At 39.1% G+C, this 15,782-nt stretch overlaps 1 non-coding gene across 1 annotated transcript; it reads left to right on the forward strand.

The window, feature by feature from the left end:
- Window positions 1-15,023: 15,023 nt before the first annotated feature.
- Window positions 15,024-15,162, forward strand: LOC116762963. The gene has a single exon (XR_004352389.1). It is a non-coding gene; the product is annotated as a small nucleolar RNA SNORA70 (small nucleolar RNA).
- The last annotated feature ends 620 nt before the right edge of the window (window positions 15,163-15,782 follow it).

Below are 15,782 nucleotides of genomic sequence, written 5' to 3' on the forward strand. Positions count from 1 at the left end.
TGGTCTGCTTTTTCTTCACTGTTCTTTGCTTTTTGCTCACTTTTTTTCAGTAGGAGTGATTTGAAGAGGATTAAGCTTGATAAAATTACATTTATTAACTTTTTTTCCCCTCATTGTTATTTGACTATTGGTAATTTTAGCAGCAGTACTGTTTCTAGTTCATGGACTGCCTCATTCTAAGGTAGGGTAGTTTGAAAGCCACAAATTGGGCGGTCAGCCTCTTTATCCTTACTTTATAGGGAGCATGGTGAAGTTTGGTTATGGTTATGATTTGTAACTTTTAAGGTGTTGGCTAGCACTTCATTCTGGCTTTCTGTTTGTAGGTGGCCAGGGGTGTGGTAATATTAAGCAAATTTCCAGGAGGAAGTGCATTTCTGAGGAGTATGAAGAATGTGGTGGCCTGGAGACTAATAGATTATTAAGATGACTTTATGCTCAATATGGAAGGAAAGAGGGGAGAATGTCTAGGTAAAACTATAAAATTATGAAGGGCATGTACTATGTCATAGAACAGGGTTTGGCAAACCTTTCCTGTAAGGAGCCAAATAGGACATACTTTTGGCTTTGTTGCCCGTACTCAATTCTGTCTTTGTAGTATGAAAATAGCGTTAGACTATACTAAATGAGTGAGCGTTGCTGAAATTTGAAGTTCATATAAATTCTTCACTTGCCTTGAAATTTTATTCTCCTTTTGATTTTACCCCCAATCATTTAAGAATGTAAACACATATCTTAGGTTGTGGGCTGTACAAGCACAGGTAAGCAGACCATAGTTCGCTGACCCCTGACATAGAACAGTAATGAAGTACCCAGTATTTTTCAAGAGAGAATGCCTGGGAAAGTGGGTGAACACAATGCTATGATCTCTTATTTCCATCTGTCTATATGATAACACACAAAATAATAATAAAGGAAGTTTGAAATCTTAACACAAATTTGTTATGACCTGTGAAACTTGGTCGGCTGAGATTTATGAATATACTAAGATACAAGTACATTTTTTAAACAAGGAAAGGTATTCGTTGTCTAAAATTAAACGAGATTGTAGTTCAGAAGAGGTGGAATAACACTGAATTGTGACGTTGATTTATATCAACAAGGGATTTCCAACATAGGAATATGCAAAAATGAGTAATAGTAATATGAAGGATAATTTTAAAAATTTAAATATACACTTTAATATTGTTTTTATATCAGTAAAAGATATATCTGATATATCTTCTATATCAGAAGATATCTTGGAACCACTGAGTCACATAGAGGAAAAGGATGTATTAGCAGTGCAGGTAGAAAACTGGTTGAGGTCAGATATGAGATATGGTAGGTTGGGGAGGGAGAGGGTTCAACTGTCCAGACTTCCGAAATTCTTCCTCAGAAGAAGGCAAAGCATCTAATTTTCCCCCACCATTTTTTTAAATTATAAAAAATTTAAACTGCAGAAAGACGGTCGTCAGTCTTTTTACACTTTACACTGTGCTTTTTATACTTTATACTGGCTGTCTATTATCTTTCCAATTCAGTAACATTGGAACTACCTTGTTCTTTTTCAAGTCTATATCACTGCCTCATTATGTAGATGTATAATTTATTCAGCCATTTTGTTTAGAGAAAACATTTAGGGTTTTTCCAAGTCTTATTAAATAAAGGCTGTAGTGAACATTCTTGTACATATATCTTTTTCCCTCAGTTTTATTGTGATATAACTGACGTATAACACTGTGTTAGTTCAGGGTGTACAACGTAATGATTTGATGTATTTGCCCATATGTCTTTTTTTTTTTTTTAACTTCTCAATAAGGAATGTGTCTTTTATTTTTTTGAATTTTATTTAATTAATTTTTTTAAACAGCGGGTTCTTATTAGTTATCCATTTTATACATATTAGTGTATACATGTTAATCCCAATCTCCCAGTTCATCCTACCACCACCACCCTGCCCCCCGCCACTCTCCCTCCTTGGTGTCCATACCTTTGTTCTCTACATCTGTGTCTATTTCTGCCTGCAAACTGGTTCATCTGTACCATTTTTCTAGGTTCCACATATATGCGTTAATATACGGTATTTGTTTTTCTCTTTCTGACTTATTTCACTCTGTATAACAGTCTCTACATCCATCTACTTCACTACAAATGATCCAATTTCGTTCCTTTTAATGGCTGAGTAATATTCCATTGTATATATGTACCACATCTTCTTTATCCGTGCGACTGTAGATGGGCATTTAGGTTGCTTCCATGACCTAGCTATTGTAAATAGTAATGCAATGAACATTGGGGTGCATGTGTCTTTTTGAGTTATGGTTTTCTCTTGAGTATATGCCCAGTAGTGGGATGGCTGGGTCATATGGTAGTTCTATTTTTAGTTTTTTTAAGGAACCTCCATACTGTTCTCCATAGTGGCTGTATCAATTTACATTCCCACCAACAGTGCAAGGGGGTTCCCTTTTCTCCACACCCTCTACAGCATTTGTTGTTTGTAGATTTTCTGATGATGCCAATTCTAACTGGTGTGAGATGATACCTCATTGTAGTTTTGACTTGCATTTCTCTAATAATTAGTGATGTTGAGCAGCTTTTCATGTGCTTCTTGGCCATCTGTATGTCTTCTTTGGAGAAATGTCTATTTAGGTCTTCTGCCCATTTTTTGATTGGGTTGTTTGGTTTTTTTTTTACATTGAGCTGCATGAGCTGTTTATATATTTTGGAAATTAATCCTTTGTCTGCTGATTCATTTGCAAATATTTTCTCCCATTCTGAGGGTTGTCCTTTCGTCTTGTTTGTACTTTCCTTTGCTTTGCAAAAGCTCTTCAGTTTCATTAGGTCCCATTTGTTTAGTTTTGTTTTTATTTCCATTACTCTAGGAGGTGGATCAAAAAAGATATTGCTGTGATTTAGGTCAAAGAGCGTTCTTCCTATGTTTTCCTCTAAGAGTTTTACAGTGTCTAGTCTTACATTTAGGTCTCTACTCCATTTTGAGTTTATTTTTGTGTATGGTGTTAGGGAGTATTCTAATTTCATTCTTTTACATGTAGCTGTCCAGTTTTCCCAGCACCACTTATTGAAGAGACTGTCTTTTCTCCATTATATATCCTTGCCTCCTTTGTCATGGGTTAGTTGACTACCGGTGCATGGGTTTATCTCTGGGCTTTCTATCCTGTTCCATTGATCTATATTTCTGTTTTTGTGCCAGTACCATTTTGTCTTTTTTTCTTTTTCATTTTATTTTTATTTATTTATTATTTTTGGCTTCATTGGGTCTTCATTGCTGCACGCAGGCTTTCTTTAGTGGTGGCGAGCGGGGGCTACTCTTCTTTGCAGTGCGTGGGATTCTCATTGCAGTGGCCTCTCTTGTTGTGGAGCATGGGCTCTAGGTGTGCGGGCTTCAGTAGTTGTGGCTCATGGGCTCTAGAGCACAGGCTCAGTAGTTGTGGCGCACGGGCTTAGTTGCTCTGTGGTATGTGGGACCTTCCCGGACCAGACCTTGAACCCGTGTCCCCTGCATTGGCAGGCGGATTCTTAACCACTGTGCCACCAGGGAAGCCCTATCATATTGTCTTGATTACTGTAGCTTTGTAGTATAGTCTGAAGTCAGGCAGTCTGATTCTTCCAGCTCCATTTTTTTCCCCTCAAGACTGCTTTGGCTATTCGGGGTCTTTTGTGTCTCCATACAAATTTTAAGATTTTTTTGTTCTAGTTCTGTAAAAAATGCCACTGGTAATTTGATAGGGATTGCATTGAATCTGTAGATTGCTTTGGGTAGTATAGTCATTTTCACGATATTGATTCTTCCAATCCAAGAACATGGTATATCTCTCCATCTGTTGGTATCATCTTTAATTTCTTTCATCAGTGTCTTATAGTTTTCTGCATACACGTCTTTTGTCTCCCTAGGTAGGTTTATTCCTAGGAATTTTATTCTTTTTGTTGCAATGGTAAATGGGAGTGTTTCCTTAATTTCTCTTTCAGATTTTTGATCATTAGTGTATAGGAATGCAAGAGATTTCTGTGCATTAATTTTGTATCCTGTAACTTTACCAAATTCATTGATTAGCTCTAGTAGTTTTCTGGTGGCATCATTAGGATTATCTATGTATAGTATCATGTCATCTGCAAACAGTGACAGTTTTACTTTTTCTTTTCCAATTTGTATTCCTCTTATTTCTTTTTCTTCTCTGATTGCTGTGGCTAGGACTTCCAAAATATGTTGAATAATAGTGGTGAGAGTGGACATCCTCATCTTTTTCCTGAGCTTAGAGGAAATGCCTTCAGTTTTTCACCATTGAGAATGATGTTTGCTATGGGTTTATCGTATATGGCCTTTATTACGTTGAGGTAGGTTCCCTCTATGCCCACTTTCTGGAGAGTTTTTATCATAAAGGGTGTTGTGCTGAATTTTGTCAAAAGCTTTTTCTGCATCTATTGAGATGATCATATGGTTTTATTCTTCAATTTGTTAATATGGTGTATCACATTGATTAATTTGCATATATTGAAGAATCCTTGCATCCCTGGGATAAATCCCACTTATTCATGGTGTATGATCCTTTTAATGTGTTGTTGGATTCTGTTTGCTAGTATTTTGTTGAGGATTTTTGCATCTATATTCATCAGTGATATTCGTCTGTAATTTTCTTTTTTTGTTGTATCTTTGTCTGGTTTTAGTATCAGGGTGATGGTGACCTCATAGAATGAGTTTGGGAGTCTTCCTTCCTCTGCAATTTTTTGGAAGAGTTTGAGAAGGATGAGTGTTAGCTCTTCTCTAAGTGTTTGATATAATTCACATATGAAGCCATCTGGTCCTGGACTTTTGTTTGTTGGAAGATTTTTTTTTTTGTGGTACGTGAGCCTCTCACTGTTGTGGCCTCTCCTGTTGCGGAGCACAGGCTCCGGACACACAGGCTCAGTGCCCATGGCTCACGGGCCTAGCTGCTCCACGGCATGTGGGATCTTCCCGGACCAGGGCACGAACCCATGTCCCCTGCATCGACAGGCGGACTCTCAACCACTGTGCCACCAGGGAAGCCCTGTTGGAAGATTTTTAATCACAGTTTCAATTTCCTTACTTGTGATTAGTATGTTCATATTTTCTATTTCTTCTTGGTTCAGTCTTGGAAGGTTATACCTTACTAAGAATTTGTCCATTTCTTCCAGGTTGTCCATTTTATTGGCATAGAGTTGCTTGTAGTAGTCTCTTATGACACTTTCTGTTTCTGCGGTGTCTGTTGCAACTTCTTCTTTTTCATTTCTAATTTTGTTGATTTGAGTCCTCTCCCTCCTTTTCTTGATGAGTCTGGCTAAAGGTTTATCAATTTTGTTTATCTTCTCAAAGAACCAGTTTTATTGATCTTTGCTATTGTTTTCTTTGTTTCTATTTCATTTATTTCTGCTCTGATCTTTATGATTTCTTTCCTTCTGCTAACTTTGGGTTTTGTTTGTTCTACTTTCTCTGGTTCTTTCAGGTGTAGGAACCTAAGATTGTTTATTTGAGATTTTTCTTGTTTCTTGAGGTAGGATTGTATTGCTATAAACTTCCCTCTTAGAACTGCTTTTGCTGCATCCCATAGGTTTTAGATCATCATGTTTTCGTTGTCATTTGTCTCTAGGTATTTTTTGATTTCCTCTTTGATTTCTTCAGTGATCTCTTGGTTATTTAGTAACACATTGTTTAGCCTCCATGTGCTTGTGTTTTTTATGTTTTTTTCCCTGTAATTGATTTCTAATACAATTAGAAATTGCTTGATATGATTTCAGTTTTCTTAAATTTACTGAGGCTTGGGCTTCCCTGGTGGCACAGTGGTTGAGAGTCTGCCTGCTGATGCAGGGGATGTGGGTTCGTGCCCTGGTCCAGGAAGATCCCACATGCCACGGAGCGGCTGGACCAGTGAGCCATGGCTGCTGAGCCTGTGCGTCCGGAGCCTGTGCTCTGCAACGGGAGAGACCACAACAGTGAGTGGCCTGCATACCGCAAAAAAAAAAAAAAAAATTTACTGAGGCTTGATTTGTGACCCAAGATGTGGCCTGTCCCGGGGAAGGTTCCGTGTGCACTTGAGAAGAAAGTGTAATCTGCCGTTTTTGGATGGAATGTCCCATAAATACTAATTAAATCTATTTGATCTATTGTGTCATTTAAAGCTTGTGTTTCCTTATAATTTTCTGTTTGGATGATCTGTCCATTGGTGTAAATGAGGTGTTAAAGGCCCCCACTATTATTGTGTTACTGTCGATTCCCTCTTTTATAGCTGTTAGCAGTTGCCTTATGTATATATATATGTGCGTGTGTATATACGTGTGTATATATATATATATATATATATATATGTATATGTAATTGTTATACTTTCTTTTTGGATTGATCCCTTGATCATTATGTAGTGTCCTTCCTTGTCTCTTGCATCATTCTTTATTTTAAAGTCTATTTTATCTTACATGAGTATTGCTACTCCAGCTTTCTTTTGATTTCCATTTGCATGGATATCAAATGGAATTTCCATTTCCATCCCCTCACTTTCAGAGTGTATGTGTCCCTAGGTCTGAAGTGGGTCTCTTGTAGACAGCATATATACGGGTCTTGTTTTTGTATCCATTCAGCGAGCCTGTGTCTTTTGGTTGGAGCATTTAATCCATTCACATTTAAGGTAATTATCGATATGTATGTTCCTATTACCATTTTCTTAATTGTTATGGGTTTATTTATGTAGGTCCTTTTCTTCTCTTATGTTTCCCACTTAGAGAAGTTCCTTTAGCATTAGTTGTAGAGCTGGTTTGGTGGCGCTGAATTCTCTTAGGTTTTGCTTGTCTGTAAAGCTTTTGATTTCTCCGTTGAATCTGAATGAGATCCTTCCCAGGTAGAGTAATCTTGGTTGTAGGTTCTTCCCTTTTATCACTTTAAATATATCATGCCACTTCTTCTGGCTTGTAGAGTTTCTGCTGAGAAATCAGCTGTTAACCTTATGGGAGTTTCCTTGTAAGTTATTTGTTGTTTTTCCCTTGTTGCCTTCAATAATTTTTTTTGTCTTTATTTTTTGTCGATTTGATTACTGTGTGTCTCAGCGTGTTTCTCCTTGCGTTTATCCTGCCTGGGACTCTGTGCTTCCTGGTCTTGGGTGGCTATTTCCTTTCCCATGTTAGGGAAGTTTTCGACTATAATCTCTTCAAATATTTTCTCAGGCCCTTTCTCTCTCTCTTCTCCTTCTGGGACCCCTATAATGTGAATGTTGTTGCATTTAATGTTGTCCCAGAGGTCTCTTAGGCTGTCTTCATTTCTTTTCATTCTTTTTTCTTTATTCTGTTCTGTGGCAGTGAATTCCACCATTCTGTCTTCCAGGTCACTTACCTGTTCTTCTGCCTCAGTTATTCTGCTATTGATTCCTTCTAGTGTAGTTTTCATTTCAGTTATTGTATTGTTCATCTCTGTTTGTTCTTCTTTGTCTTTGTTAAACATTTCTTGCATATTCTCGATCTTGGCCTCCATTCTTTTTCCAAGGTCCTGGATCATCTTCCCTATCATTATTCTGAATTCTTTTTCTGGAAGGTTGCCTATCTCCATTTCATTTAGTTGTTTTGCTGGGGTTTTATCTTGTTCCTTCATCTGGTAAAAAGTCCTCTGCCTTTTCATTTTGTCTATCTTTCTGTGAATGTGGTTTTTCTTCCATAGGCTTCAGAATTGTAGTTCTTTTGGCTTCTGCTCTGCACGTATGTCTTTAAATTTTCATACCATCTGTATTAGTAGGACAGATTCCTGGAAACTGAGCTGCTGAGTCAAAAGGCACGGAAATTTAAAATTTTAATTGTCTTCTAGTGTCCTTCGCATAAGGTTGTACCGATTCCTGCCCACACCAGCGTGTTATGAGATAGTCTCTTTGCTTACAGTGGAGCCGGTGTTGACATTTTCATATTTAAAAAATTTTGCTAATTATTTTCATTAAAAAATTTTAATGATTGGATAACAGGTCTTGTTCTGCAGGTGACATACATTGTCCAACCTTTATTAGCAGATGGGCATTTACTTAGTTTTCTGTTGTTACTTAGTTTCCTTTCTTTTGCCTTAGTTTCCTCTTTATTTTATTTTATTTTGCTGCTGCATAAGTAGTGTTTAGACTAAAGATTCTCTGAACATTTGTCCTTATGTGCTAGTGGATTCATTACTGTGAAAACGGTTCTGGGGTTGAAGGGTATTATTTACAATCAGCTCTCTGTATCCGTGGGTTCTGTATCTGTAGGTTCTCCATCTGTGGATACAGAGGGCTGCCATCTTTTAGAAGGGACTTGAGCATCAGTGGATTTTGGTGTCTGTGCGGAACAAGTGTAGTACTAATTTTTATGCATATTTCATTACTGCATTTTAAAAAAAATTTTAAGTTTTGGTTGTGTTGGGTCTTTGTTGCTGCGTGTGGGCTTTCTTTAGTTGCGGCGAGCAGGGGCTACTCTTCGTTGTGGTGTGTGGGCTTCTCATTGCGGTGGCTTCTCTTGTTGCACAGCATGGGCTCTAGGTGTGCGGGCTGCAGTAGTTGCGGTAGTAGTAGGCGGATTCTTAATCACTGCGCCACCAGGGAAGCCCCCTTACTGCTTTTTAAGAAGGCTGTTATTCTTTACATTTACCTTGGCAGCAGTGTATGAACTTTCCCCTTTCCCACATCCCCAGGAGAGAGTTATTATCTGCTTTTATTTTCTTCTGGCCAGTAAAAAATGTCTTGGTTATTTGAATTACACTTTTTCTTACTTAGTAATTTTGAATATCTTTTTGTTGTTATTTGTTTGTTTGTTATTGGGATTTGTTTTCTGTGCATTTCCAATCCTGTCTTTTGCCTGTTTTTCCTGTTGGGTTGTCTGTCTTTTGCTTATCAATTTATATATACATACATACACACACATGACACACTGTCCTCATTAAGAAATCTAGCCTGACCCTCAGATTGTAATTTGCTTCCCTAGGTTTTCTTACAGTGTTTTTTATTTTTTACATTTAAGTCTTTATCTCTGTTTTTAAAAATATGATGTAAAGGGAAGATCTTTATTTTCTCTAGAGCAGTGCTGTCCAGTAGAAATAAAATGCAAGATACTTATGTAATTTTAAGTCAAAGCTGCATTAAAAAAAGTAAAAAGAAACAAGTGAAATTAATCATAATAATATATTTTATTTCACCAACTTAACCCATTATATCAAAAATATTTTTACATGTAATCCATTTTAAGCAATTATTAGTGGGATATTTTATGTTTTCTCAGACTAAGTCTTTGAAATCCAATGTATATTTTACACTCATCAAATCTCAATTGTAGACTAGGTGCATTTTAGGTGCTCAGTGGCCACATGTGGCTAGTGGTTACTGTTGAATAGCATGCATTAGATGGCTTAGATGGATGGCTAGTTGTGCTAGCTACATTTATTAAATAATCATCCTCTTTTCATTGAATTAAACTATCACACTTGTCATATCTGAAATTCTTTCATAGTGAGATCTGTTTCTGGATTTTTGATTCTATATTCTAATCTTCTATTTATCTCTTCTTAACACCAACACCATAGATTTTATTTCATTGATTTTATAGTATTTTCTGAAATCTAGACAGGCAAGTCTCTCTTTCCTGTTATTTTTATACTTTTTCTTAGATGTTTTTGGACATGTATTCCGTATACAGTCTGAAATCATTTTTTACTGTTCCCTCCCGTCAAAGAAAAAGAGAAAAACCTATTGTGATTCTAAACGGAAAAACATTAAATGTATAATTTAATTTGGGTATTGTTGGCATTTTTTATGTGTCTTCCCAGCCAAGAATGTAGTTTGCTTTCCATTTATTTAGATCTTATTTTATTTCTTCAATAAGATCTTCATTTTTAAAAAAAAATTTATTTAATTTTGGCTGTGCTGGGTCTTTGTTGCTGTGCACAGGCTTTCTCTAGTTCCTGCAAGCGGGGGCTACTCTTCGTTGTGGTGCACGAGTTTCTCACTGTGGTGGCTTCTCTTGTTGCGGAGCTCGGGCTCTAGGCGAGAGGATTTCAGTAGTTGTGGCACACGGGCTCAGTAGTTGTGGCTTGTGGGCTCTAGAGCGCAGGCTCAGTAGTTGTGGCACATGGGCTTAGTTGCTCCACGGCATGTGGGATCTTCCCAGACCAGGGCTCAAACCCGTGTCCCCTGCATTGGCAGGTGGATTCTTGACCACTGTGCCACCAGGGAAGTCCCAAGATCTTCATTTTTAAAAAACAGATTAATTTAGCTTTTTTTTTGGCTGTTATGAATTTTTGGCTGTTACCATTTTTTTGGCTGTTTCTGATAAGCATACCAGGTGCTTCATTGCTTGGATAAAGAAATAAGAAATAATTGATATTTGACTATTTCTCATATCTAGACCCCCATCACAATCTCTTACTAGTAGTAGTAAATTTTTAATTATAGAGTTCATTTAAATATTAACTGGCACTCCGTGTTTTCATAGATTTCCCCAGACAGTTCTTGTGCATTTGGCCAGAGAAGCTCATTTGAGATCTGCTAATCTGTATGCTAAAGTTTCTCAAAATTTGTTTCTGGCTTATATGTCTCTCCTGAAACTCACACATCTGGAGTTCAACATGTATGAACTGAGATTTTTCCCTCTCACTCTTTCACAACTAATGTGTTACTGAGTTCCAGGAATTCTTCTTAACTGCTGCCCTTTTCTCCCTCCCTAGAGTATCAAAGAATTTGTAGATATTTTAAAAAACTACTGCAGAGATTAAAGGGTCTCAATTTATAGAGCCTTCAGAAGTAAATTTCCCTGTCCTTTACATCACCTGTGAAGGTGCTCTTTTGGTTTGAATTGCTCATTCTGTTGCTCTCACGAGTACCCCTTTCCATGTGCTAATACAGTTACTAGCATTGATATCTATCCTTTTCTGTCTGAGAAGATAAAAAAATCCTAAATCCTAGGGCACATAGAAGGAAACCATGTACTGGGAGGGGGTTATGTATGAGTTTCCTAGCGTTGCTATAACAAGGTATCACAAACTGGTGGCTTAAAAGAACAAAATTTATTTTCTCACAGTTCTGGAGGAAGACTGAAATCAAGGTGTTGGTCAGGTTGATTGCTTCTGGAGGCTTTGAGGGAGAATATGTTCCATGCCTCTCTCCTAGCTTCTTGTGGTGGCCGGCAATCCTTTGTGTTTCTTGGCAGTCTCTCTCTCCACTGTCACATGGTGTTCTCGTTGTGTGTCTGTATCCGTGTCCAAAATTCCTTCTTCTAAAAAGAACATCAGTCATTGGATTAATGCCCGCCTTAATCCAGTATGCTCTCATTTTAACTTGATTACATTTACAAAGACCCTATTTCCAAATAAGATTGCATTCTGAGGTTCCTAGTGGACATGAATTTTGGGGGGACACTATTCAACCCAATATAGGGTATAAATTTTAAATTTCACTGGTGTCTGTAGATACTTCACCAGAGAGAAGTTTCCATGACACTGCAATATCCAGATGTCCTTGATGTAGACATTGAGTTGGTCAGTGGACTAGTCAGATTGTAGAACCATGGCTGCTACTTGTTCATATGCAAATATTTGGTTATGGGAAGCTAAGAGAATTAGTACTAAGTAGGAGAAGTTGAAAATAGTAACTGGCATGAAGATGATTTTTCTAACCACTTTTACGTATGCTCTCATTGTCAGCTGAGCCTGGGAAATTTGCCACTTTTGATCATCTGACTCTGTGTCGTGATACCACCTTGCTTGATTACTTGGTGCCAAGGGGATCATACCAGAGGTCACCCCTGGTATTCTTTGGTCTGTAGGCAAAGCCTTTTTTCAAACCACACAAGTACAAGATGTGCTTATCTAAGTGGCACTTCAGTAGAGGAATCATGGGATTGTCAAGCTCTCCTCCACTCCCCTTACTTGATATGCATAGAAGAGGCAATTTTACCTCCAGGAAAGATTGCAGAATTTGGTTTTCTTGATTCTCAAGCTGGCTCTATTTTAGGGAGGGGATCAAAAGGAGAAGTGGCTGCTCCTAGTACAGTGAGTATGTAGTAGGTATTCTATAAATGTTTGTTGAATTAAGGAATCTTTTTCTCATAGGGGTAGCTGTTGGCATAATACATAGCTAATATTTATCTATATAGTGCTTTGTCTCCTTTGACTTCCACAACATTAGTATGTGGAAGGTTTTATTACTCCAGCTCTTCCCACTGCCAAATTATCATCCATCAGAACTAAGTTATTGTTATTTGTAATTCCCTAAATCTAGTGCCCTATTTCACAGCTTGATGCCTTTGTTTTCCTGGATTCCTCCTAATCTTGCTCCCACCTCCAAGTTGTTAATATTTTTCTTTGCAAAACTTCTGTGCTTTTATAGTGTTCTTGAACTATTGATTTTTTTTTTTTTTTTTTGCGGTACACGGGCCTCACACTGCCGTGGCCTCTCCCGCTGTGGAGCACAGGCTCCGGACACGCAGGCTCAGCGGCCATGGCTCACAGGTCCAGCTGCTCCACGGCATGTGGGATCCTCCCGGACCAGGGCATGAACCCGTGTCCCCTGCATCAGCAGGCGGACTCTCAACCACTGCGCCACCAGGGAAGCCCCTATTGATGTTTTTATATCTGTCCTCCACTGGACTAGGAACTACTTGAGAGCAGAAATTGTCTTTGTTTTCCCATTGCTTCACAGTGTCTGACACACAGGAAGCCTTAGCTCAAAGAAGGAGATCAAGGCTTGGAATGAATGAGTAATTTGCCTGAGGTCACACAGCTGGTGTATGGCAGAGCTAGGGGAGAATCTAAATCCTTAACCACTCAACAACTATAAAGAAGAAACACTGCACGGGTGTCAGGAGACCCAAGGACTAACCTTGAGTTGGCAGCTCTTGTGTTATCCTACCTAGGTGAGATTCTTTACCTTTATGGTATCAGTATTTCAGTTCTTGTTTGTAATGCTCTTTTTAGGACCATCAACCAAAGGTTCTTTTTGTATGCATTTCTTCCAAGGAAATTGAAAAAGTCTCAATTCCCTATAGATTCCTTTTAAGATAAGTTGCTGAAGAGAACTGTTGGCTATAATGAAGGTATGAAGAATTTCCTTTTCTGACTCAAGAGTATCCCTCCTATGAGGAGTTCAGACTAGGTGCTCTATAGGGCCCTTTTGGATTTTATATTCCAAGTCTTTCTACCTCACCTGAATGCTCTCCATTGATGACTACCCTTTATTCTTTCTTTCCCTCACCTTCATGTTGAGATGGAACGTTTCCTCAGGAGCGACCACCTTCTGCTCTCCATGGTCCTGAAAAGATGTCTCTGGGCTTCCTGAAAGTTTGTGTTTCCCAAATGCAAATTTGAGTTTTGATTGGTGCTTGAAGAAAAAGAAGATGGCAGATGATCTGCTAAAGACTTACTGGAAAACACAGGAGAATGAAAGGCACTACCCAGGTGGTAGAGTCAGATCTTCTGTTATTTTGCATTTCTCCATCTCTCCCTCTTTCTTTTGGCTGCCTCAGTGAGTCCAACTCTGCTTCTCTTGTTGCTGAGGTCTCAGACTTTATGATTTACTCTAGAGGTGCTGGCATAACTGAGCTCAGATTTAGGATTAAGGAGATTAGGACTGGAGAAGGATTAGGTAGGTTCCAGAGGCTGATGGGTTTATCTGTCAGAGAGACTTCGGGAGCTCTGTATCTCTCACACTCAGACCTTTGTCTGCCCTGGGAACAACACAGTATTGTCACTGATCATGCCCTCATTCACTTCAGTGAATCCCTGAGGAGCTAGAATGTCCTCCCTCCCATCCTAAGAATTCCACTGCTTAGGAAGTGACCCAAAAGTGATAGCCTCTAAAGTCCTCTCCCTGTTCCCATAGAGCGCACAGAAAGATTTCAGGTGGAGATCCTGACCCTTAGGATGTGAAACTACTGGAATGAGATTTTTTTTCTTTCTTTCTTTTTTCTTTTTAAAGGGCATTTTCTTTGCTGTTGATATCCAGTACTTCACTGCTTTGTTAATTATGTTGTAATTCCTCTCCTGTATTCCTCCCATTTAATTAATTGCCAGTTTCTGACATTTCTAAACATCTTAGCTGTCCCCTCCTTCCTTTTCCACTTTGACTGTCCTATTTCAGGCCCTTCCTATACTGTGGCAACTGACTCCCTACCTTTATCTGAGCATTTGGTCTCACTCCCTTGCCTCACTCCCAGTCTTTCCTTTGTACTGCCTCCTCGGTGATATTTCTGACTCAGGACTCTGTGGTATTCCGCTACTCAGTCATCTTTGATGGTGACTTTTGTCCTTCACTGATTGGGTAAGACCTAAATCTCTCTGGAATGGCTTACAAGTCTCTTTATGATCTTGTTCAGTGGGCTGTCCTAACTTTATAGGTGGGAGATTTGTGAGGAAGAACAGACCACTTGTAGAGAAATAGACACTGCATCTTTGTGCACTTAGGTATATGGGGGATTCCATATGTGATCCCATTCAAATGTAAGGAGAGAAAGTTTAAAACAGCTTTCTACAGTCTTCGTTCTGGCTGGTGAAAGGAGCAAAGTGATCCTTCTTGTTTGTCAAACTGAGCACTTTCTAGGGAAGCCAAGATCTTTGCAAACTGCTCATGGAAATTACTCTTTCTCTTTGCAATAGATGTGGGCCATGGACCACTGAGGACACTCATTAAGCATGTACTCCTCAAATATTGAAGGAAGAGTCCATCAGAAACAAACTTTTATTGAGAGACTGTGTTAGGCATTGTGCTAGGTCCCATGGATACCAGTGAACAAGACATAGTCCCTTCAGGAATCTGAGGTCATAGCTGGGAAAAGAGACAGCTAATTCCAAAATGTTTCTCCAGAGATATAGCCAGTTCCAAACTAACTGTAGTCTTGATCATAATTCCTTTATTTTTTTATTTTTTTATAACTCCTTTAGAGTTATTGTTTTCATAGTCTTTTTTCTTTTATCAGTCTTTATAGTGCTTCCTGTTTTTTGCTTTCAAATCAGAATTTAACAAAGCGTTTATTGGCCCTGCTGACCTATGTAGCAACAATCTTCCCTTTGCTGCGGTGAGAGAAGTGGTCTGCATTAATTTTACTTTCCTCAATTCTCATCTTTCCCCATGGGAGCCCAGTGTGCAATGGTTGCAAACAGCAGCCTCCTCAGTAGTGTGTGCAGCCTGTTGCCTGAATGGGTTGCCCTAAGGGACCTTGGAGACAGCCCTTTCCAGTGGGCATTCATGACTGGCATGCTGCCCCCAATCTAGGCTCCAGACAGGTATGTGCGGCATCTTTGGAAAGCCCCAGGGCACAGTGGCCAGGGTCCACATTGGCCAAATCATAATGTCCATCCACGCCAAGCTACAGAACAAGGAGCATGTGATTGAGGCCCTCTGCAGGGCCAAGTTCAAGTTCCCTGGCCGCCAGAAGAGCTACCTCTCCAAGAAGTGGGGATTTACTAAGTTTAACGGGGATGAATTTGAAAACATGGTGGCAGAAAAGTGGCTCATCCCAGATGGCTGTGGGGTCAGATGCATCCCTAATTGTTGCCCCTGGACAAATGGTGGGCCCTGCACTCTTTAGAGTTTTGGCGCTGTCCCCTTCTTACTCATGCCCACCAATAAATCCTACTTTCCTGTCAGAAAACAAATTCTCATCTTTCTTTGACTTCTGCAGTCCCACTTCTTCTCGCCACTCTTCTCACCACTGGAAGACAGTGGTCCTCAGAGGCCTTTCCTTAGTCTTCTCTATGGCACCTGACACCACTCATGGTGCTCCCTCAGTCTCAGAGCACTGTTGGATACCGTCCAGTCTGCTCAGTCTCTCCCTTTGTTCCCACCACC

The sequence above is a fragment of the Phocoena sinus genome, chromosome 11 (genome assembly GCF_008692025.1).
Source record: "Phocoena sinus isolate mPhoSin1 chromosome 11, mPhoSin1.pri, whole genome shotgun sequence".
In the NCBI taxonomy this organism is placed as follows: domain Eukaryota; kingdom Metazoa; phylum Chordata; class Mammalia; order Artiodactyla; family Phocoenidae; genus Phocoena; species Phocoena sinus.